The sequence below is a fragment of the Carassius auratus genome, chromosome 14, assembly GCF_003368295.1.
Source record: "Carassius auratus strain Wakin chromosome 14, ASM336829v1, whole genome shotgun sequence".
NCBI lineage: Eukaryota > Metazoa > Chordata > Actinopteri > Cypriniformes > Cyprinidae > Carassius > Carassius auratus.
This window is the reverse complement of record NC_039256.1, coordinates 24,596,580-24,621,794: the sequence shown is the minus strand read 5'-3', so window position 1 is coordinate 24,621,794 and position 25,215 is coordinate 24,596,580. Positions and strand designations below refer to the sequence as shown.

The window sequence follows — 25,215 nt, the reverse complement described above, 5'->3', positions numbered from 1 at the left end:
ACAGAGATTCATACTCATAATAATCATCGGCTCATCATCATTATTCCTTGGGACAATTAACTGATCTATATTTGCCCATTTTAAGGGGATAAACACAGAAACATTCTTCAGTGCAACATAAAATAATGTCAGTTATATCGATGTATAATGAGTGAGTATAGGTGAGTAAATGAGAAATAGTTTTTATTTTAATTTCGATTGCACTTTATTTTACAGTACGTGGTCTTACATGTACTTATAGTGCACTTACAGTGTATTTATCTAAGAAAGTTCTGGTAAAACAAGGTAGCTACATGGGGTAGGGTTAGGTTTAGGGGTGCAGTAGGTTCAGGGTTAGTCCCTAGTTATTACATAGTAATATTTACTAATAATAAGACTATAATAAGAACGTAGTAAGTATATGAGGAACAGGACTGTAAAATAAAGTGCTACCATTTCATTTAATTCACATTTTTATGTCTATATAAGCATTATATTAACTACCTGCACTCTGGCAATACAGTCTGGAATAAAGTCAGTCATAGATGATCAATCCAATGCAATGCAATGCTAACCATCATGACAGGAAAGAGCAGAAGAAGAGATGATCTACTGTACAGTACGTGCCAACCCAAAACAAGAACGGTCTGATGTTCTGATGGCATGCTGGCTATAAATCTGAACAGGTTTTTAGTTTTATTTTGGCTGATCTCTATTCCAAACTGCATTGCAATCATTACCCAAAATGTAATTTGTGGAACCCCTTCGGGATTGGGAACAAAATCATTATTAATAATACTACTACTATCTGAAGTACTTTAAGTTTTAATTTAAGTTTTTATTAACGTTCTTTTAATTGAGATGATTTTGGCTCACATTTAACAAAAACCCGCCAATTCACAACAAATAAGAATATGGTGACATGCCAGTCAACTAATCAACTCAAAACACCTGCAAAGGTTTCCTGAGCCTTCAAAATGGTGTCTCAGTTTGGTTTACTAGGCTACACAATCATGCGGAAGACAATCTGACAGTTGTCCAGAAGACAATCATTGACACCGCTCAAAAGGAGGGTAAGTCACAAACATTAATTGCCAAAGAAGCTGGCTGTTCACAGAGTGCTGTATCCAAGCATGAAAGTTGAGTGGAAGGAAAAAGTGTGGAAGAAAAAGATGAACAACCAACCGAGAGAACCACTGATATATGAGGATTGTCAAGCAAAATCGATTCAAGAATTTGAGTGAACTTCTCAAGGAATGGACTGAGGCTGGGGTCAAGGCATACAGACGTGTCAAAGAATTTGGCTACATTTCCCGTATTCCTCTTGTTAAGCAACTCCTGAACCACAGCCAACATCAGAGGTGTCTTACCTGGGCTAAGGAGAAGAAGAACTGGACTGTTGCCCAATGATCCAAAGTCCTCTTTTCAGATGAGAGCAAGTTTTGTATTTCATTTGAAAACCAAGGTCCTAGAGTCTGGAGGAAGGGCAGAGAAGCTCAAAGCCCAAGTTGCTTGAAGTCCAGTGTTAAGTTTCCACAGTCTGTGATGATTTGGGGTGCAATTTCATCTGCTGGTGTTGGTCCATTATGATATTTGAAAACCAAAGTCACTGCACCTGTTTACCAAGAAATTTTGGAGCAGTTCACGCTTCCTTCTGCTGACCAGCTTTTTGAAGACACTGGTTTCATTTTCCAGCAGGATTTGGCACCTGCCCACACTGCCAAAAGAACCAAAAGTTGGTTAAATGACCATGGTGTTGGTGTGCTTGACCGGCCAACAAACTCACCTGACATGAATTATGTCAAGAAGAAAATGAGAAACAAGAGACCAAAAATGTGGATGAGCTGCAGGCCACTGTCAAAGAAACCTGGGCTTCTGTACCACCTCAGCAGTGCCACAAACTGAACACCTCCATGCCACGCTGAATTGAGGCAGTAATTAAAGCAAAAGGAGCCCCTAATAAGTACATGTCCAGTAAATTAACATACTTTCCACAATGCCAACAATTCATAAAAAAAAAAAAAAAAAATTATTGGTCTTATGAAGTATTCTGATTTGTTGAGTGAATTGGTGAGTTTTTGTCAAATGTGAGCCAAAATCATCACAATTAAAAGAAACAAAACTTAAACTACTTCAGTCTGTGTGCACCAAATTTATTTAATACACAAGTTTCACAATTTGAGTTGAATTACTGAAATAAATTAACTTTTCCACGACATTCTAATTTATTGAGATGCACCTGTATATATATATATATATATATATATATATATATACACACACACACACACACACACACACTATTCATTTTGAGATTTCCTAAAGATTAAATGTTAATGTGCATTATCAATGTGTTTAAATAAAATGTAAAATGTTAAAATTAAAATGTAAAAATTATCCCAAACGATTAAATATTTCCTAAAAACAGGGGTTTCCAATGCTATTCCAAATAACTGAGAGTGACAGAGAGAAAGACGGCAAGAGGGAGAGAGAAACAGAGCACACATTCAGCCAACGGTGAGATCTACAGTTCCACTGAGTGCAATGCAGACTCAAGGCAGAGCTGTTCCCTCAAATGTCTTGGAGGACAATAAGACTCAAATCACACAGCTCTACCTCCAGAGACAAAGCTGTCTCAACAGCTCTAACAAAACACCACCTTCTCCAAAAACGTTACAGATTTACTAACAGTAAATTGTGCCCACTGATAGCACTGTTTATTTGCATGCTCTAAATGTATTGTTTAATTATGTAAATCAGGTAATAAAGCAAATGCACTCATAAAATCTGTGCTGTATGCAATGTGCACGAAAAAATTCTACATTTTCCATCTTGCACAAATGTGAATCGGGCTTCAAACGAGCCACACAGTTGCCCTGAACATGCCTAATTCGCCATTCAGCCCCCGTCCTGTGTGAATGCTCTGAACCCGAACCCACTTTAAGCATATGCCATTCACAAACAAACCATCCCATCACTCCAGTAGCTTCAGTCAATCTGACTCTGTTCCTGGATCATACAGCCTCACTGTCTCCTGCAGTGCAGATGTGTGCGTGCTCCGTCAGTTTAAGCCCAAGATAAGGGAGGATTTACCGGCAGATAGAGAATGATTGACGCAGCTCATGCAAGGTCAGCTCACCTAAATGAGGGCTCACAGAGGAAATGTGGGTATTCTGCCTACTACAAAAAGCCTGTGCGTAAGTGCATGTGTGTGTCTATTCAAGCCAGTTAAACATGTGGGTGGGATGTTCCTGCCATCTCTACATAAGCAATTATGCACACTTTTAACCATTATGTTCTCCACTGGAGATAAAAAAATCTTTTTATGTAATGTACAACACAGGAATCAACATATGCAATTAAAAATTGATAAACACAAAGTAACTGCTTTACCCGTTGCTTTTGGAATGACATGTTACACCATAATATCTGGGTTTTCGTTTGAAAGCTCGAACTCTCCCACATAGATGTCTGCAGTATGTTTATCTGCAGTATGTTTATGCTACAAGTGAGTAGGGCAACTTAATGTGACCAAACTATCCTAACCAACCAATTATTATAAACAAAGACAAACAAAGTTTGCTCAATTCAATTAAATTCACATTCAGGAAATGGAATTGGAATGTAGAAAGCATTCAATTTTTTTTTTTAAACATACACTGAAAATGGCAAAATGTCAATTTCAGGAGTCTAGTCATTGCATGCAAACCATGTGAGGAAGACAAACACTTGAAAAATGCCCAGTTCGTTTGATATGTAATTGCCTTTTTATATATATATATATAGGAGTGCAATTACACTTTCCAAAGTAACATTTCCCAACTTTAATAGGTTAAACATAGACTGAACAAGGTGAACAACAAGTTTCCAAAAAGTGAAAAAAGAAAGAGAAGATAAACTCCATGAAGCCACAGTCCTGTGTAGACAAAGCCAGCCTCATGAGATTCCGCATAGAGGGCTTGGTAAAGTATTCTTGAAAGACACCAAAGGCTATTGGCTTAGTCACAAAGGTCTCTCCTCATAAAGAGTGTCCTTTGAAAATTCACAGGTGACTTGTAGCCAAGCAGACAACTCTAAAATGACTGATATTCCTTACAATCGCTTGGCTTTGAAAGATGCACAAACAAAAACACAAAAAAACCTCTGATGACCACCCTAGAGATTTAAACAGAGCCTCATTGGCAAACGGGTCTGCAGGAACAAGCTCAGTCTGGAAAGCCTCAGGACTGTGTATAAACAGACTAAAGAGGGGGAAACTCTGATCTATTCTCACTCTTTCTCAAGCGAAGACAGCTCAAATTTGCACTTGAAATTAATTACCCGGCTGTGAGGACGTGATTGACGTGGCGGCAGGTTCCTGGTGTCCGAGGCAGCGTGAAGAGGAGGCGTTCTCCAGGAGCTATAGGAGCAGCCAGCAGAGCGGTGTGTAGAGGAGGAGAAGACCTGGCAATTTGCGTATCTCGGGACCTACAGGAAGAAGAGGATCATATCATCACCATGCTGCCAGAGAGAAGATGTGATAAGAGACTGAAGCAAACAGAGAAATCAAACAGCTGCTCATTGCTTCCCCTTGAAACCCTTGGATCTGGGATGCATGCCAAGGCAAGGACCCGCAAATGAAGCTCAGCCCGGGATACCAAGCTCTCCAGCTTCTGAGCTTGATATGATGCTGCTGCCCAGGCCTCCTAGTTGTGCTAATCTGGCTAATGGCTAAGCATCGGAGGCTCCCTTATCAGGGGACAGCATACTTTGTCTGCACAATCCCAACAGCTAGCCGAGCTCACACATGGCCGATGGCGGGAAAGCGAAGCAGACGGAGTGAGAATGCCAATGAGCGTCACCGGCCAAGCTGAGATTTCATTACTTCCTGGATGTTCTCTCGAGCCACAAACAGCTCCAGGCTGGGCCTGAGGTCTGCCACCTGTCCCGAGTTCCTCTTTAATCTCTAAAGTCTACACACCGCCTGACCTTTATGTGTGTCGATGGGCACAAATCCTATTTCGATGGTGGTCAAGTGACAGAGTTTCAGCTACAAAAGGCCTGCTTAAAGATGTGTCACTCACTCACCAGTCAAAGTACAAAGGTGGGCAAAAAATTCTGATGTTCAAAACAGGCATAAAAGTGTAATGTGCAGCTGGCTGATAGTAACTAGCCAAGGCAATGAGACCAGATATTTCAGAGCTGTAGCAGGCAGTCATAATTTTATATTATAGTTTCTGCTGAGAGTAAAAGTCTTTCTCTATTTCCCAATGTCCCTGTTCCATGACATGCACACAAGACTGTGGTGTCACTTAACTGTGTGTAAATGAAATCAATATGTGTAAGGGCTTTAGAAACACAGACCAAATGAGAGCAAGAAAAGTCCCCGAGCTTTTCCTCTCTTCAAACTGACAAGTAACAAAAAGCCATCAGTTTTAACATCTAAAAGAGAGAAAAAAAATCATGCATTTATGTCTGTTTTACAATACTGTTAGACTTCTTGTAGGTTCTCTAATATACAACTGAATCTGTCCTCTTTAGTGTGATTTGCACTGTGGTATATAGGAGACTGCAGCTCTTAAAGGGATAGTTCACCAAAAAATTCAGTTAAGCATTCTCGTGTTTTTGCAAACCTTAATGACTTTATTTCTTCTGTGGAGTACAAAAGAAGATATTTTGAATAAAGCCTGTGTTTTATTTTCTCTTTCATTTTTGCCAAAAAACAAAATTCAATGGCATTCAAAACAATATAGATGTTCAAAAATGTTTCAAAACACTTATTTCAGCTAGATAAAAGCAAAGACAATGGACACGAAATGGACACTTTTGAGTCCTTAAGTCAATGTAATTCAAAAAAATCAAACAATTTGTCTGCACCAATAGCCTTGTGCTTAGAGTGCCGACACATAGCGCAAATGTGCTCCCAGCGACCCAAGTTTGATTCCTGTCTCGAGGTCCTTTGTCGATCCCGTTCCCCTCTCTTCAACCAATGTTTTCCTGTCTGCTCTCTACATTTCTGTCCATTGAAAGCACAAAAGCCCATAAATATAACTTAGATAAAAAGTTTTGCATAATTCAAGAGATCCCCAAATCAACCTTGGAACCCTTTCTTTAAATGACACCATTTTTGTATTATTTTTGAGCAATACATCCTTTTAAAGATAAAAACGAAAAATTCTTGAGGGAAGATAACTTATTAAGGACTCCAAAGTGTCCTGTTCGCCTCCGCTCCGTGAGCATTCAGCCGGCTGAATCAAGAGCGTTTTAAAGACCATCTGCACATTCTCACCAACAAGAAGTCTCAGGTGGCATGGAAGTGAAACTTGGAGAAGGTGGAAGAGATGGAGACAGAATGACAGAAAGCAAATAACTACAGTGAAAAACACTCAGGCTATGTACCACCCCGCACCAAACTCTGCCGCAAAGGACCAACAGCATTTAGTCACGAACCACACAAACAGAGTGCTTGTCACTGTAAGTAGGACACCATGCTGATGTGCATTTACCACACAAGCTAATCCATCATTCACCGTGTTAGCTCTTCTGTCATTCCCCTTGCACCCTGATAATGAACCATTTTGTCGCTAGGAATTGGGAGCGTTCATTCAGATAAACTTCAACATGGCTTCAGGAGTATGAAATGCTTTTTGATGGTGAGTCAAATCACATAAGCTTTATTTATAGCGGAGATTGTTACAAACCAGATTTTATAGGAAGCCAGGGTTATACTTTAGACCTTGAATGCTATAGAACAGAAATAAGCAATGGTTGTTCTTATAGGTGATGTATGACTTTGCCCTGAATGGATCTAATGGATGTCAGTCTATTTGCAGATAATGGAGTATATAGACCCTAGCAGAGGGTAATGTAATTAAAGAACCACCCAGTAAGAACACGTAATGTACTCTCCCATCAGCCAGCCGCTGAGAGAAACACAGATAGGCTAGAGTGTGCATTTATGCCAGTGAAAGAGACATACAGAAACAGAAAAATAAAAAACGGAGAGGAAGAGGTTGGTGGAACAGGCAGTGCAGCTCGAGAAGTGCCTCCTGCCACTCTCACTTACACAAAGCCGCGTCAGCGTCCCCAAGGTTACCATCTGCCTCTCAGCAGAGCGAGGCAGCTCTCCACGATCCACACTTAATCACCGCACAACCTCTTAGACACTCATTTCCCATCTTTGTCAGAGGAGGCTGCTCCTAACAGAGGGGAATTTTCAAAGTGCTGATACACATTCGATGGCCGTCTTCCTCATTACAACAAACCTTAACTCTCGCTTGTTCGCTTTATTTCAACTAGACATCGGCATACTGGAATCAATTCATCAAAAGCTTAAGTAGCTAATGAAATGAAACATGGTGGACATGAGAACATTGTGGGCAGATAGAATAGATTAGAATAGTACGGCGCAGAGGTCCTGTACTGTTTTTGATTACAAAGGTGTTGTTAATGTCCCATAATGTAGAATTTTACATTATAAAATTGGAGAGAATGACATTAAGCAAAATGTCCAAGATATTTCTGGTGCCAAAAGTGTTTTTTCTGAATCAGTCTTATGCCTAAGGTCTCTGAAAATAATGGTGGAGAATTCCCTCTCGGTCTGGCTGCTTCCTCCATTCCAAGTTCATTTTCAGGAGGCATGTTATTTCTTTGTTATCAGTTTCCAGAGAAAATAAAATATGTGCATATTTAGCACCCGAAGACCTCTGCAGTCAAGCTAGCCGCCTCAGTACTGCTGCACAACAACAGGCAACCCACATTAGTTTGTGTTTGCACCAGTGGTCCAAGATTTGAACAAAACAAAAGTATAAACATTCAGTACCACTGCATTTATATACGCCCACATTACTTTCCATCATTACTCTCACACATATGTTTTAATGCAAAAAGTTTCACAAAACTATAAAGCCATCATTACCCATCTCTCACATAAACTAAAAGAGAATGACCTATTAACACCAAAGCATTTATTGACTCAGCTACACTCAGATCTAACTCCCTTTAGTATTTAAAAGGCTTCTGCGAGGCAATATCTTCATGACCTCCTCCACTGCACACACACAATGCAGAAAGTGATTAATTCATGTTTTTCACACAGAAATGGAGCCTCACCAGAGGGGGTTAAGTAAGTAAGGGGCCCGAGGTGTGACCCCCCTTGACTTATGCACACTTTTCCCGCGGTCTGGAACCAGCTTGGCAGGATACAGATTTACACCGAGCTCCAGTGTACCCCGGCAGCAACGCTACACTGAACACACAAAGAGAAAAACATGAAAAGCTCAGCAGAGCCGGGTAATGAAAGATTATATGAAAGATTAGAGGAATAGCTTTATCATCCCAGATTTGCTCAATCTTTACAAGCTCGGATATCTCCAAAACTATATTGGAGATGATAATGGCACGATATAGGCCATCATCTCCATCATCAACACCAAACGGAGCATAGCAGAGGACAATAATCAATCTGGTCACATTGATATCCCCCATCTGAAAGCTATGAAACTCAATTGGGAATGTTTATGGACTTTATAGTATAATTATGATGCTGCTTCATGTTATTAAAACCTAAGATGTTACATCTTGGAATCTGGTTACCACAAACATGGGTGTTTAATATGATTTCAACAGCATTAAAAAGCGCCTTGGTGACACCAATGATGCAAACGACATTTTATTTAATTGGCGTCGTTCTACAATAAAATTAATGTGTCTTTAATCAGTATGTACTACAGATCCTTCTGCAATTTCAGATGCGTCAAATGTAATTTGGATATTCAAGGAATGGTGCACAGTTACTGCATTTGCATACTCCTGCCATGCTTTGATTGTACATTCCGAGTCAAAAATGTTATAGCATAACTGCAAGTGCTTCCAAGTTCCCCCCATTAAGTAGAGGCACATCTCAGAGCTGTACTCTATTTCATGTCTCACCACAGAAAGAGCTCATCAGCAGCATTCAAGCAGGAAAAAAAACAGCTTTTATTGGTCTCAGTCCCTCTGTGGGTTTGTGCTGTGATGGTCTTGATGGAACATTGAGGCTGATGGCCGCTACTTTCCACATCCAAACTCATATGGGCCGCCAATAGATATGGGGAGAGTGATGCACTTCAGTGTGTATACAGCCCCATTATCAGGCCTGTAATCACACTTTCTTTTTCCCTAATGGAGTTTTGGTCGACTCTGTGAGATTGTTCTTTCTTTCAGGTCGATGGGAATACATCATGCTCATATTCTGGGTGATATTGATCTAGGACTAGTCAATAATGCCTTTTGGGAGATAAACAACAAACCATACCAACACATGTGGGAAACTGATAGGTTTGTTAAAAGGGGAGACTCTAGGAGAGAGGCCATGGCCAAATCCTTTGATAAATAATTAAACGCAAACATAACCCAAACAGTAAGGTATGGATAAGCTAAAAAATGGGCATCTTAAGTGTTAGCTGAATTATCCTCAGACGGCTTCCAAATAAACAGGAATGCTCTCCGATAAAAATCAAGTCAAGGTCTTGTGTAATCAAAGTTATTGCAATATATATTACATCTTGTTTAGCAAATATCTACAGTATCTTATACTATAATATGATCTCAGATTTTCAGATAAAAAACAGAGTGGAAATCAAAGCCTGGAGTGCTATATAACTGTGTTGAAGAAGCCATAAATAATCTGTTTAGATGTTAGTGTTTTTTTCTAGAAAGGAAGTTAAGGGGTACATGTCGTCTGTCTTCATCCATCTTGAGGCTTTGGACCATATGACAGAACACATGACCCAGCTTGTCTCATGATGAGCTGATGTCTTAAAAGAGCAGAACTGAAATCCTTACTTAAATTCACATGAACCAGCAAGTAAAAGGGATAATAAAAGTATTTCAATAATAAAATTCAACACACGTAATATTTTAAAAGTAAAAGGAGAGGAACAGATTGTCTATACTTATGCGTATTATCTCTCGAATAGGCTACATTCTGATCGCTACATTCTGAAATCAAATCACAAGACTCCTCTGCTTTGCAGATCACCCTGTTGGGTTTATATTGCAATACTGACTGGATGACTGTGCATTATGCCTTATTCAATACTGCTGAAAAATCATTTCAAAGAAACTGTTTTATTTATTTTATTTTTTTCTGAGCCTGAACTTTTTTCAACCTCAGGCCAAATATTATCAGGGCTGTTAATGCTGTAGAAATATGGGATCACCATAGGGAAATCTGCTTATTGATTCTTAAACTATTAAGTTAAATACTACATATTTATTTACAGCTAAAGCATACGTTATTACCAGCTCTTAAATGCTACAAATTTAAACCCTCTCACAGTATTTTTGGAATTCAAATACTTACTATAACTGAAATAGCTAACTATATTGCTAAGTATAAGAAATTATAGTTGCATGACTCAGTTTTGTGTGCCTTGAAAGAAAACATTTTAATTTGACCAAAATATTCTTAATACATGACATTTCTTTTACAAAACATGTTTTGTGCCACTTGCTACATTCAAAATGTTTCAGGGTTGAAGGTCAGCGCCAAATGGATAAAATATTGTTATTGGCTCGAAAACACCAAAATATCGGCTGTAAAAAAAATTGGCATAGTGCTGTAATACTCTTAAGTATTACAGCACTATGCCAATTTTTTTTACAGCCGATATTTTGGTGTTTTCGAGCCAATAACAATATTTTATCCATTTGGAAAAAGTTACAGCTAGACTATACAAATATAATTGCAAATAAATAATAAATATGATAAGAGAAGCTTATCTATCTTCCTCAAAGGTTTGCTGAGGCCTATTATAGGGAAGTTGTGGCCTAGTGGTTAGAGAGTTTGACTCCTAACCCTAAGGTTGTGGGTTTGAGTCTTGGGCTGGCAATACCACGACTTGAGCAAAGCACCAAACCCCCAACTGCTCTCTGGGTGCTGTAACATAAATGGCTGCCTACTGCTCTGAGTGTGTGTTCATGGTGTGTGTGTGTGTGTGTGTGTGTGTGTGCACTTTGGATGGGTTAAATGCAGAGCATAAATTCTGAGTATGGGTCACCATACTTGGCTGTATGTCACTTCACTTTCACTTAAAAAAACATCACAAGGCAGAATGTCATGTTATGTTTAGAAGGCACTATGAGTCAGGCTTTTTATCTCTGACACATTAGTGAGATGAGGTATGGTGGAAAAGGGTCACTAAAAATCACAAATCAAACATCATATATACTAAAACATATGATTACAGTGTTCTTTAGCCGTTAGCCGTTTCCATGATGAGACCAAGACAATTTCCCACGGTGGATATTAATGAAAACTAGTTGATTCTTTTTCATGGCTTTTAAAAAAAAGATCTGTTTGCAATCACACGCATATCCATTTATTATGGTAGAATAAATTAGGAGAAAAATCAATCAGAATCTTAGTAGTCATGGCTACATCCCACCATTCAACAGACAAAAGAGACTTCAGCAGTAATTTAAAAAGCTTTTGAAACTTGTAAAACTCCACTGCTCTTCAAAAACAAACTGCACATCTAAAATATGCCTGTGTCATTCAGTACTACAGAATGGCTCCACTCAATTATGACTAATGAGTTATATTTTACAAGCCTATTTGTATATGTCTCCATTATTGCATTCTGCGTTGTATTGGTACACTCCTCTTGCACTGTTGAAATGCTCTGCTGTAGCCTTGGACTGTGAATTGAATTTTATATTTTCCTTGAATCCGAGAACACTGGGCAAACAAATTTTTCGATGTTTTTCGAACAAATACACAAAGAATGTCTCTCTCCTCTAGGTCTATTCCCACTCATGTCAGCATAGGCACAACTGCAAACAAAACACATGCAACTTGTATCACACCTCCTTCTCCTAGAAATCTACAGTGAGCTCTGCCTCATCACATCCAGTGTCACAGATGTCATGACACTCCACTCCACTTTGTCAACACACACACAAACACAAAAATCCTGCTCCCAATCCACTCCATTGTAAGTATTTACTCTGACGTCCCTGAAATGACAGTATTACATGTGGAACTGGAGGTCTGTAGGACTGATAATATAATAGAAATTATCTTTACAGGACTACTGAAAAGTAGCTTCCAAAATAATCCTTTTGAAGTGACAGTTAAATTAATAGTTCTTAATCTGAAAATGTATTCATGTTAAGTGTCAAGTCCATCTGTAGGACAAAACAGGACACATTTGGAAGAATCTTCACACTGTTCTTTGCCACATAATGGTAGTTTGTACAGAATATGAATTGTGTGTTTATTCCATTTTTATGATAGTCAATATGAACTGTTGAAGTATGGAAAATAAATCAACCTTTGAAAACTTTTTAAAATTTCCAATCAAAAAACAAATAAACGTACAAGTTTGGAACAACATGAGAGAACGTTGCTTGGTGAACTATTCTTTGATTAATGATATTTAGAGCTGGATGGGTTTTCACTTTGAGCAATACAATTCAAAAGGTTAAAAAACAAGAAAGCTAATTCAATCTAGGAATTGATTTTAAGACGCAACCCTACAAAGTAATAGTGGAGGAACAGAGACTCTCTGTAGCTGTTGACATACAGCCTCTGATATTGGATCTGAGATACCGAATCGTTTATTCTGATTCCTGCAAGAGTGAGGTAAAAAACTAAAATAATAAATATGATGCCTTGATGACAACTCAAAGGAGACCAAAGGAAAAAAACAACTCTTACATATCATCTTCAACAGAACTGCACAAAAGAATGAAGATGATGTGATCAAACATCAGACAAAATCCAGAAGAGAAACCGTCTCATTCATGCCTCTGATTTCAGTAGTCCTTCTAAATCTAAAGCATGTAATCAGAGATTGGAGAAGTAGTGCACTCCAAACACTATTTTTTCTCCAAAGTTCTGGCGACTTTGGCACTTTCTCAAGTGCCCAGGCATCAGTCTCCCAAAGAGCACAAGGTTGGCAGGGTTTTCCTACCTGTCACCAGCTAAGACCTCAACTCCATGTCCACTCGACATCCATTTGTCTAAAGCCTTTCAGCTTGACAAACTCTGAACCTGCTCCTACAATTGCCTTACATACAATTCCAAATTCATCCGAGCCATAAGGCTGCAGGCAGCAACATTGATGTACATAGGAATAAAATAAAATAAAATTTTTGGCATTCCCATTAAAGGGTTAGTTCACCCAAAAAGGAAAATTATGTAATGACTCACCCTCATGTCGTTCCAAACCAGTAAGACCTCCATTTATCTTCGGAACACAGTTTAAGATATTTTAGATTTAGTCTAAGAGCTTTCAGTCCCTCCATTGAAGCTGTGTGTACGGTATACTGTCCATGTCCAGAAAGGTAAGAAAAACATCATCAAAGTAGTCCATGTGACATCAGAGCGTCAGTTAGAATTTGTTGAAGCATCAAAAATACATTTTGGTCCAAAAATAACAAAAACAAAAACTTTTTATAAATTCACCATTTGTAAACTGTTGTTTTACTTTTCATTTTTTTTAGAAATTTCAGTATCATTTGTATTAAAACTATATTCAGTGAATGTAATACAAAAAAATTGGGAATCGAATCAAGAGCTTCTGAATCGATACCCATCCCCTAATATAAATAAGTATATTTTACATTTTATTCATTTAGCTGATGCTTTTATCCAAAGCGACTTTCAATTGCTATATATATCAGAGGTCACACGCCTCTGGACCACCAGGAGTTAAGTGTCTTGCTCAGGGACACTTTGGTGTCTCACAGTGGATTTGAATCCAGGTCTCTCACACCAGGCATGTGTCTTATCCACTGCACCAACACCACCCCCCTATATATATACAGTCTTGTTCAAAATAATAGCAGTACAATGTGACTAACCAGAATAATCAAGGTTTTTAGTATATTTTTTATTGCTACGTGGCAAACAAGTTACCAGTAGGTTCAGTAGATTGTCAGAAAACAAACAAGACCCAGCATTCATGATATGCACGCTCTTAAGGCTGTGCAATTGGGCAATTAGTTGAAAGGGGTGTGTTCAAAAAAATAGCAGTGTCTACCTTTGACTGTACAAACTCAAAACTATTTTGTACAAACATTTTTTTTTTTCTGGGATTTAGCAATCCTGTGAATCACTAAACTAATATTTAGTTGTATGACCACAGTTTTTTAAAACTGCTTGACATCTGTGTGGCATGGAGTCAACCAACTTGTGGCACCTCTCAGCTGTTATTCCACTCCATGATTCTTTAACAACATTCCACAATTCATTCACATTTCTTGGTTTTGCTTCAGAAACAGCATTTTTGATATCACCCCACAAGTTCTCAATTGGATTAAGGTCTGGAGATTGGGCTGGCCACTCCATAACATTAATTTTGTTGGTTTGGAACCAAGACTTTGCCCGTTTACTAGTGTGTTTTGGGTCATTGTCTTGTTGAAACAACCATTTCAAGGGCATGTCCTCTTCAGCATAGGGCAACATGACCTCTTCAAGTATTTTAACATATGCAAACTGATCCATGATCCCTGGTATGCGATAAATAGGCCCAACACCATAGTAGGAGAAACATGCCCATATCATGATGCTTGCACCTCCATGCTTCACTGTCTTCACTGTGTACTGTGGCTTGAATTCAGAGTTTGGGGGTCATCTCACAAACTGCCTGTGGCCCTTGGACCCAAAAAGAACAATTTTACTCTCATCAGTCCACAAAATGTTCCTCCATTTCTCTTTAGGCCAGTTGATGTGTTCTTTGGCAAATTGTAACCTCTTCTGCACATGCCTTTTTTTTAACAGAGGGACTTTGCGGGGGATTCTTGAAAATAGATTAGCTTCACACAGACGTCTTCTAACTGTCACAGTACTTACAGGTAACTCCAGACTGTCTTTGATCATCCTGGAGGTGATCATTGGCTGAGCCTTTGCCATTCTGGTTATTCTTCTATCCATTTTGATGGTTGTCTTCCGTTTTCTTCCACGTCTCTCTGGTTTTGCTCTCCATTTTAAGGCATTGGAGATCATTTTAGCTGAACAGCCTATCATTTTTTGCACCTCTTTATAGGTTTCCCCTCTCTAATCAACTTTTTAATCAAAGTACGCTGTTCTTCTGAACAATGTCTTGAACGACCCATTTTCCTCAGCTTTCAAATGCATGTTCAACAAGTGTTGGCTTCATCCTTAAATAGGGGCCACCTGATTCACACCTGTTTCTTCACAAAATTGATGACCTCAGTGATTGAATGCCACACTGCTATTTTTTTGAACACACCCCTTTCAACTAATTCAACTAATTGCCCAATTGCACAGCCTTAAGAGCGTGCATATCATGAATGCTGGGTCTCATTTGTTTTCTGAGAATCTACTGAACCTACTAGTAACTTGTTTGCCACGTAGCAATAAAAAAATATACGAAAAACCTTGATTATTCTGGTTAGTCACATTGTACTGCTATTATTTTGAACAATACTGTATGTGTGTGTGTGTATGTGTGTGTGTGTGTGTGTGTGTGTGTGTGTGTATACAGTACAGACCAAAAGTTTGGACAGACCTTCTCCTTCAAAGAGTTTTCTTTATTTTCATGACTATGAAAAATACTGAAAACTATGAATTAACACATGTGGAATTATATACATAACAAAAAAGTGTGAAACAACTGAAAATATGTCATATTGTAGGTTCTTCAAAGTAGCCACCTTTTGCTTTGATTACTGCTTTGCACACTCTTGGCATTCTCTTGATGAGCTTCAAGAGGTGGTCACCTGAAATGGTCTTCCAACAGTCTTGAAGGAGTTTCCAGAGATGCTTAGCACTTGTTGGCCCTTTTGCCTTCTGTCTGCGGTCCAGCTCACCCCTAAACCATCTGGATTGGGTTCGTTCCGGTGACTGTGGAGGCCAGGTCATCTTGTGCAGCACCCCATCACTCTCCTTCTTGGTCAAATAGCCCTTGATACCTTCAGTGTGAATCTACAATTTTCATAGTCATGAAAATAAAGAAAACTCTTTGAATGAGAAGGTGTGTCCAAACTTTTGGTCTGTACTGTATGTGCTGGGTATTCCTGTGAATTTAGAGTGACAAACATTTCAAGAATTAATTTTGAGCTTCTAAGAATTCAGTGGGGAAGTCGTGGCCTAATGGTTAGAGATTTGGACTAGTAATCTAAAGGCTGTAAGTTCAAGTCTCGGGCTAGCAGGAATTGTAGGTGAGGGGAGTGCATGTACAGCACTCTCTCCACCCTCAATACCATGAATGAGGTGCCCTTGAGCAAGGCACCAAACCCCCCAACTGCCCCCTGGACACTGCAGCATAAACTCTAGGTGTGTGTTCACTGATATGTGTGCACTTTGGATGGGTTAAATGCAGAGCATGAATTATGAGTATGGGTCACCATACTTGGCTGTATGTCAATTTCACTGATTAAATCACCTTCATTTAATTTACATGAAATTTCGCACTTCAAAGAGTTCTCTTATAATGGGCTGTTAAATAGACAAATAACATGAAAACCCTTTTCCGGGACTGAAGCCCTTTAGGATTCAAATCAATAGGCTTTTTCTTTGAAATAAAGAAATGCATTGCTTGTGAGTTAAAGCTGGTGGAAACTCACGCCCTTTAGCCACACATATCTAAAAAGAATGCAGCTTTTCCACCTCCAATCTCACAGTCCGCACAGCAAATTTCACACAAGGGCTTTGCCTTGTGCCGATAAAACACTTTGAAATCCCAAACCACAATTCCTGGAGAAGAGGAAGAATGCCACTTGCCTTTGAGCCAGTTCCCTTCTCTCTCTCTCTTCAACCCCAGTAAAACAACAAGAGAACAAGAGGAGGCTCTTTCTCATTCTCGCTGGTGACTCATTCTCCGTCGAACAGTTCAAATGACTTGGTTCAGATGACCCCATTATGAGCACTGTATTTAGAGACTCAAATGAATATGACAGCATGCCGAGTGAAAACAGTTATTGACTCTGTTTGAACATGTAAGGTGCATAATCATCTTCGGTAAACAGAAAACAGAGAAAGTGAAATATGCAGCACGAAATTGTTCCAACTGCAGGCCGTTCATTCAAAACAACATCCCACCGCTTCAGGCCTTCATCTGTCTGTGCTGCTCTGAGCCTTTATTGACAGATAAAGTGACACAGCTCAGAGTGTTTCAGCATTTAAAACTTAATGTGAGGGAAAATTAAATGGATTAACAAGTCAAGGTTTGAGTAAATCACGTCTCGCTTCTGCCTCATTGAAGTTCCTCATCTCTGTCAGGGGAGGAGACCACCTTTAATTAAGACTTTCTTATAGATGCAGTACATCATTGGATATCTCTGTCAACACGAGAGGCGAAGCAGAGAGTAAACTGCAATCGCATGGCGGCAGACCTCCAGCCCTGGAGTCCAACACAGGAGCTGTAGGAGAGGGCATTCATTTATGAAGTTGATCTGTCTCCAGGGCAGCTGCATGATCCACTAACTGTGCACCATCTTTCCACCCGATGGCTCATTTGGAGACACAGAAACTGATTGGCTTGAGAACAACCGCTTCTGCACAAACATCCTGCCATTTGTTTACTCTAATCCATTTTAAACATAGTCATGGGTTATATAATCTGTTATTAAATTACCATTATAGACCTTTACAGCTCAGCATAGAGCCTACAAAGACAATGAGCAACATTTACGCTACTAGTTTGCATATTTATCTACTGTTAACTTTGTGCACTCATTATTTTCATAGATAGGGACGGACGGACGGATGGACGGACAGACAGATAGATGTGTGGGCTGAGAATTATTTAAATTGCTTATTAATAATTTATTAATTCATTCATTCATCAAATCTAATGATATTAATATAATATCATTTTTTATTTTAAAACAATACTATATATAATACATTAATATAAATAAAGATAATCACATTTGAAAATACAATATGTAATGTAACGTGTTTGCCATTCAAATCAGAATTTATTTTTTTATTTATTCATTTATTTATTGAAAAATCGAACAATCAACTTTTTTTTTTACACTTTCTATTTATTACATAATCAATAAAAAAAAATCATCACAACTGTTTCCAAAATTCAGCTTTGGTATGACAAGAATAAATTTTATTTTTTTTTACATATCGATATATAATGTAAAACCAATGCATATAAAAATGCTCCCCCCAGAGGGAAAAGGGCAGTGGTCATCACAGTCATGTGGGAACCACAAGCTGCTCAGTCATGCTGAAACCATCCGTCCGGCACATTAGCCCGTCTCCCACTCACAGACTCAGCTGTAGTTCTGTCTCATTCAGTACGACACCCACAGCTGCTGCCGCCCTTATGTGCTGAAATCTGACATTCAGACACACATTTCCATTGGCCGATTAACTGAAAAGAGCTTTCAAGGTCAAGCTAACTCTTCCACTTAAGCCACAGCATAGGGTCAGCGGTTCTCTCCACTGGGGATTTTAGTGAATTACAATTCAAAGGTTGAATTCTCTCGATTAGCAGATGTATCATATTAAGCACAAGCCCAGCTGGCCAATTCTTTTCTATTTCTGTAAATTGCAAGTGCTCTAGACAACGATTTCACTCTGTAATTTCACTTTAGATATGATTTTTTTTTTTTATAGGTGAGTGACTTAGTGTAGCCAGTGACAATGATGACAGGCCATTAGCCGCTGGAGTGTTGCCCTAATAGTTTTTGATGGAGTGGATAAGGCTCATGAATTTTCTGATTGAGTCGAGGGTGTGCAGGTCAAGTGAGAGTGCCGCCCATGTGAGGCGGTCTGTGCATCGTTCTGCTTTATATAGAGACAAACTGCTCATCTGCAGAGCAAAGAGGAATACAAGAGCACATCACACAGGCATCCTTTCGAATAGCCTGTTTTCACAGCAAGAGGGCATTGAGTGCACTGCCTACGGAGTAAAAGACACCATGGTGTGAGGATGCAGTAAAGGGAACATGGGAAGCCTGAATTATCCCAAGGACAGCTTGTTTTTTAAAAAGCAATCATCAGATATTCAAAGTACAGAAACTTATTTTCCGACATGCTGAGCGCATCAAAATGCTTTTTTAATGCCAATCGAAGGCAATTATAGAAACACGGTATTCAGTGTTCTTTACCTAAAAAAGAGATGAAATCAAATGAACTGTTTTTTTTTTTTATTTATAATGTAAAATGCAATTATTACAACACTGTTAACATAATATGGACCATTAAATACTTCAAAATGCATCAATTCAACATATTATTTTAGAATTATATATTGTTGAATGCACTTAAAATTTTAATTTAAAAGTTACATTTCTTAAAAAAAAAAAAAACACACATGAAAGTGAGTTCACTGTCCTGTTCATTGACAACATTAATGATAACAAGTTTGATTCTTGAATGGTACTGTTTGTACCAAAATATTACGCAATTGTTTTTTTCCACCAAAATCAGTATTGTATCTGGTCAGTATTGAAGGCGATTTTTTTTTATTTTGCGCAAAATCCAATGTTTTTTCCCAAACCGTGACAAACGCCAGTCTCCCTTTTTTACAGAACCAATATATCTGCTCTTCCAATCACAGCGCACCATTCCATGCACTCCAGACAGTAATGGCGGCACTTTGAATACACCTGGCATCCTAGTTTTCCTCGTCTTTATTAATGCCATTTATGTTTTTGTTAATAGTCATCTAAATGTCAACTAAATGAATGTAACATGGCAAAGATGAATGCTCTTTTGGAAGTTCAATGTAAGGGAAATATCATTTTGGAAGTTCTGTAATTAAATGGTCTATATTGTTTTTCATGTTCTTGTTCATGATGAAATTTTATTTTATTGCTGTACTTAATTGAAAGCATTAATAAGATGACCCGTTGAAATCATTTTTGAAGTGATAACTGATGAATGTATTTTTAGGTCAGTGCCTGTATATGACAGTAGTATTGACCAAGTTCAGAAGCTGTCATATCTGGAACAACTTTCATATTGATTCAATGAATTTATTGCATTTTGAGAAAAAAAAAAGTATCATGGATTTATTGCATTTTGAAAAAGAAGAAATACAATTTAATAATAAATCTTTGAAAATCAAAAACTGGATTTGAATTTTTGATGTTATTATAACCTAAAGATACTATGTGAATTGTGAAAGTTTGAAACAGAAATAATGGTTGTCACCTTGCCACTTAAAATGGCAATAAAGAAAATAATAAAGAAATCACATTTTTACTCAAATTAATGAAAATTGATTTATTGCATTTTGGAACCAAACTCTTCATATCTTCATACACTACAGGCCAACATTTTTAAAGGAGCCATTTAGGAGCAACGCATTATGTTATACTGATTTGTTCTCATTCTATAATCTCTTGTCTGGAACAGAGGAATAAAAGCCACAAAGGCAATTACAGAACAGTTCTGTCAGATGGAACATCTCATCTTACTTTCCACCCTTACATATTACTGAGTAATTAATTAATCCTTGCAATCATATTTTCCCAATCAGCAGTAAAATGATTTCAGTCTTAATGACACTTTCTGAGGACAGATGGTGATAACTTTGCCATTCTTAATCATAAATCCAATTTAAGATTGCCAAGGAATGGCATCCACACTTGATGAAAGCCTATATCTCAAATCAAAGACCAATAAAGCCTGTAAACCTTACAGTACATCACAGGAAATAAGCGAAGGGGTCTTCCTCCAGTCACCGCCAGAAACAGTTTCTAAGGCTGTCTCTCTCACTCACAAATCTGTAAATCTGTCAGCTGCCCATCATTTTGGTTAAGTTTAATAACAGAGCCTCAAACTTTTTTTAACTCCAGGCAAGAGCAAAAAGAGAGTGGATATAAAGTATTTCTATAAGCAAAAGAAAGAGAAAGGGAAAATGTTGGAACATTTCAAGTAATCTTAAAAGCATGTGTTGTGTTTAGAGCTGAAACAACGAATCGATTTAATCGATTAAAATCGATTATTAAAATAGTTGTCAACTAATTTAGTAATCGATTCGTCGCTAAATAAATTTTATTTGCCATAAGCGGCTCATTTCGTGCATATTTCAAATCTGCGGTGACCAAAGTGTGGCAGTAATGAGCCACCGGAGGTTTTACTCAGCCAGTACAGCAGGTGAAGTAGCAAATAGCCAATAGCTGGCCTCGTTTTATGTCACGTGCTTCCCGAACAGCGTCTCTGCAGCATTCAGCGGGAAGTGGGAGTACTTTACTTTGAGCCTTTAAAATGAAGAGTAACCTGTAAACTCTGCACTACTGAACTGTTTAAGGGGCCGTTCACATATCGTGTCTTTTGCGTGCTCAAGTTCGTTATTTCCTATGTAGGCGCGCAGTATGCACTCTCATAATGGAAGCGACGCGTTCGCGACACGCACGCGGTGCGATGCGCCCGTTTTTCCAGGCGCGTCCACACCGCATCCATTTATCCTTTGCTGAAATTTCCGGGTCTTCATGGAGAGGGCACGTCATGGAGAGAGCACGTCATGGTTACTTAGCAAAGGCAGACGCCTCAGGGGCGCTTCTGCCCGAGCGCTTTGGAAAGAAGGAGAAAGCGGCGCGACTAGCGTTTTCCACGCGTTTTTTAGGTGCGATATGTGAACGGCCCATAAGAATTTTATTTGTGCAGATTCTCCAGTACAAGGTTGTTTGCAAATGTTTAGTCGTAAAAGCTGATAACATTGCTTTTTAACAGTTAACATTTAAAGCTTTACAAAATGTTATGTGATCAGTTTGTCGTTTACCAGTTCATAATTCAGACTTGCAGCCTAATTATGACTGAACGAGAGAGGTAAAATGCACTTCTTTTCTAAGTATTCACTGCTCTTTTTCACACAGCAGGTTTTTTGTGTGTGTCCCATTTTTTTTTTCTGGACAACCTTCTGATGGATTTTACTTTAAATTGTGAGTTCCATTCAGGTTTCATGCCATTGGCACTTTTTTTCGAAGGATTGTTTACAATTTCACAGCATAAGCTATAAAGCTTTTTCCCAGTAAATAATAAAATACAATGCACTGCAATTTTATTCTGTTTTATCCTTATACTTCGTGAACATATGTTCTCAAAGATTCCTTAAGCTTTGTTTGGGATGTTAAACTACTTTAGGAGCGCTAAGGACTGCCATGGTGAAAACAATATTTGAAATCTCCTTGTGAATTTTGCTAGAGTATGGGTCAGTGTTTTGATTGCAGAAGAGTTCGACAAAGGATTACTAACATAAAACAACTCCAGGTATATTTTTGATGAGGATATGACAATGCAAAATGGTTAAAATCTCTTAAAAATCTATGCTGAATGATAAAGACCCTTTATTAATAATTTACTTGGGGAAAAAATGGAAAAAACTAAAATATAAGTACATAAACCGATTAATCGATTAATCGTAAAAATAATCGACAGATTAATCGATTATCAAAATAATCGTTAGTTGCAGCCCTAGTTGTGTTGTCAGGGCCTATGCAGAACCTTCTGCCCATCTTATTAAAACCCCACCAACATTTCCTCCCTGCATTAATTTCACTGCACTCAGAAAAACGTTTTGGGGATGAGAAATCGAGGCAGAGCGGGAACAAATTGCTTTGGTGTTACAGAGCGCACTCCCCCTGGAAAGAGAAGAGCATGAGATGCCTTCTCTAATTAAAATACTCCCTTGTATTTAAAATGATGAGATGTAATTAAAACCATTTAGTTCCATTTAAAATGTTCCATTTTTGCCTCAAAATCACAAAAAAGTGCTGAATACAATTTCCAATAGAAGAACTGCAAGAGAAAGGAGCTGCTTAAATGGATTCAAATTGGAAGAGATGATGGATTCAATACAAGTTAAGCTCAGTCGATAGCATTTGTGGCATAATGTTGATTACCACAAAAAATAATTGCCTTCCTCACTTCCTAAATAAATAAATTAAAACAGTAACACAATAAAAGTAAACAGGACCAATTCTTTTTAGTCAAATAAAAAATAAACTTACAATAATTCTTCAGTTAAAATCTTGTTTTTCTTGTCTTGTTGTAAAATCTTGAGTTGTAAAGCTTTTCAAATAAGAATTTTTCTGTCTTTTTAGGCTTTTATTATTATTATCAAAGCAAAAAATAAAAGAATAATGATTATGCTGTCTTTAGCCTATTTGTTTTTAATCATGGGGTACAAGTGTAAATTAACCAACATTAAGCCTCAAATACTTTTTAGCATTTAGCTTCACTTGGAATATTCCGTTAGGAGATGACCATCACAACAGTGTGCAGGATTATTCCTCAAGAGCACGTCATTCAGAGGCATACTAATGCTCATGCACACTTCCATCATTTTCCTTCTCCATATGCATCCAATTTATGTCCCTTTCGATCTCATTTCCAACAGTATGCACTTATCACCCACATGCAGAGGGAGCACTTTACTCTCCAAACTCATTCCTTGATCAAAAAGCAACACCTGCTCCAAAACCTTCAGGTGCACAGTAGATCTCAAAGGTGTGATGCACATGAGCAGCCACAGTATTTTTAGTAAGTTGATGAAAAAAAAAAAAATATATATATATATATATATATATATATATATATATATATATATATTTATGTCAGAAATATTCACGCAATCATGCTCACACCCACTGATCTATATATAACTGAACTGAACTCTTGCCCACCTCTTCCAACTGAGCCAGGGACTGCTAAATTAACGATCACACTAGTCAGATGAACCAGGCTTTGGGGGTCAAACATGCTCCGGCTTGGTTAAGATTGCCTTGTGTGAGCACACCCTAATTATTCCGCACACAAGAGTCTCTACCCGCACATCAAGTGTTGTCCTGTGCCACGATGGGTCTCGTGATCATGCAGGTCTCTAATAGGAAGGAGTCTGTTATAATCCTATGATCAAGGCTCTAGACTCTGGGCATAACTGCTTTTTCTATAACAAACTAAAATATTTTCTATAAAACTTTAATGTCCTGTCATTGTAGTTTATCTTTCATCTAAAATGAATGAAGCCTTCACACTTTGTCTGGTTTCCTCAGCCTGGGTGAAGTGAATGAACATGACTGTGGTTTCCCTCAATTCTTCTGACTAAAGGGCAATTTTTATTTTTTTTATTTTTTGCTTCGTGTTCTTGGGCTGAGTGACAAAAAAAAAAAAAAAACACTGTTCCTGTAAATTATATTTTTCCATTTGCTTTGCGCTCTCAGTATTGATTAGTATTGCACTGGCAAACTGAATTATGGAGGTCACAGCCAATATTACAGCTAGAGTTTAAAGCTTTATAAACTTTCTAAAAGATATGTAAAGTGCCTTTTCAAGCTTTTGAACCTCCTGCTGTCAAAATACTAGCAGAACTGCTTTTTCACCAATAGAGAAAAAGTACCTTCAACACCTTAAAGGCCTTTAAATACTGTTATTTACTATTAAAATGGATATGGCTGAAAAAAAAAAAAAAAACCTTTATATTATTAAATGGCTCAGTCAGACTCTGAAACCTAGTCTAGATGTTGTTCCTTAAAAGCTATTAAAATATACAATGCATGTGTGACTACACAATTGAATTCTGCACTACAGAAACTTAAATAAAATTATATTACTGCAATGTAATGTCTTGCTCTAACAAACCACCAATACCACCACTGTTGTGTGACCACACTAGATTACCCCGAGAAAAGCAAAATCTTTCAAGATATGAGGCCACAGCAATTAACATTTGCATTGTTTATCAAGGACTCACTTCAAAGGGCACAGTTTTTGTCTTAATTTGACAGTAAAATAGATGAATATGATATGCCATTATGAGTATATGCTGTTTAATGGACTCGTAAATACTGGCACGCACAGAGCATCTTAATAAACCCATTTGTCAGAGAACACTGATGTGGATCCTTTGTTTAGATCGATAGTTTCCAATAGCCATGTCTCTGAGTGCTGTGTTAAAGAATGTTCCAGGTTCAATACAATTGACAGCATTCAATGCACAATAACAATTACCATGGAAAATACTTTCGACTTTTCTCTTGTTCTTTTAAAAGGCAAATTCCAGTGTTAGAGTGAGGGATTTTTAAATGGAAGAAAACAGGCTGAACTGAAGGCTGAAGCTCATATTTGGCTAAAGCGTTAACAGTGCATCATAATGCAAAGTTAAGATTTCAAGCAAAAACTGAATATTCTAGCAAACTAGTCTCATGTTAAAAAGAATAATATTTAAGTTTTCTGACTATTTAACAATTAGTATTTAACACTGATTGACTAAGCCCTGTTCTATCATTTTAAGTGGCTTGCAGTTTAATAAAATGGGATGAACATTTCTTTGAGAT

At 38.0% G+C, this 25,215-nt stretch overlaps 1 protein-coding gene across 4 annotated transcripts in view; it reads right to left on the bottom strand.

The window, feature by feature from the left end:
• The window catches only part of LOC113114112 (dystrophin-related protein 2-like), a 131,961-nt gene that overhangs the window by 82,444 nt on the left and 24,302 nt on the right, over window positions 1-25,215 (bottom strand). The window contains exon 2 of one of the 4 annotated variants that reach the window (XM_026280862.1): window positions 4,300-4,446. The exons of the other annotated variants lie outside the window; for them this stretch is intronic. The gene's annotated coding sequence lies outside the window, so the exon portion shown is untranslated. The remainder of the gene's footprint in view (window positions 1-4,299; window positions 4,447-25,215) is intronic. 4 annotated transcript variants of the gene reach the window in all.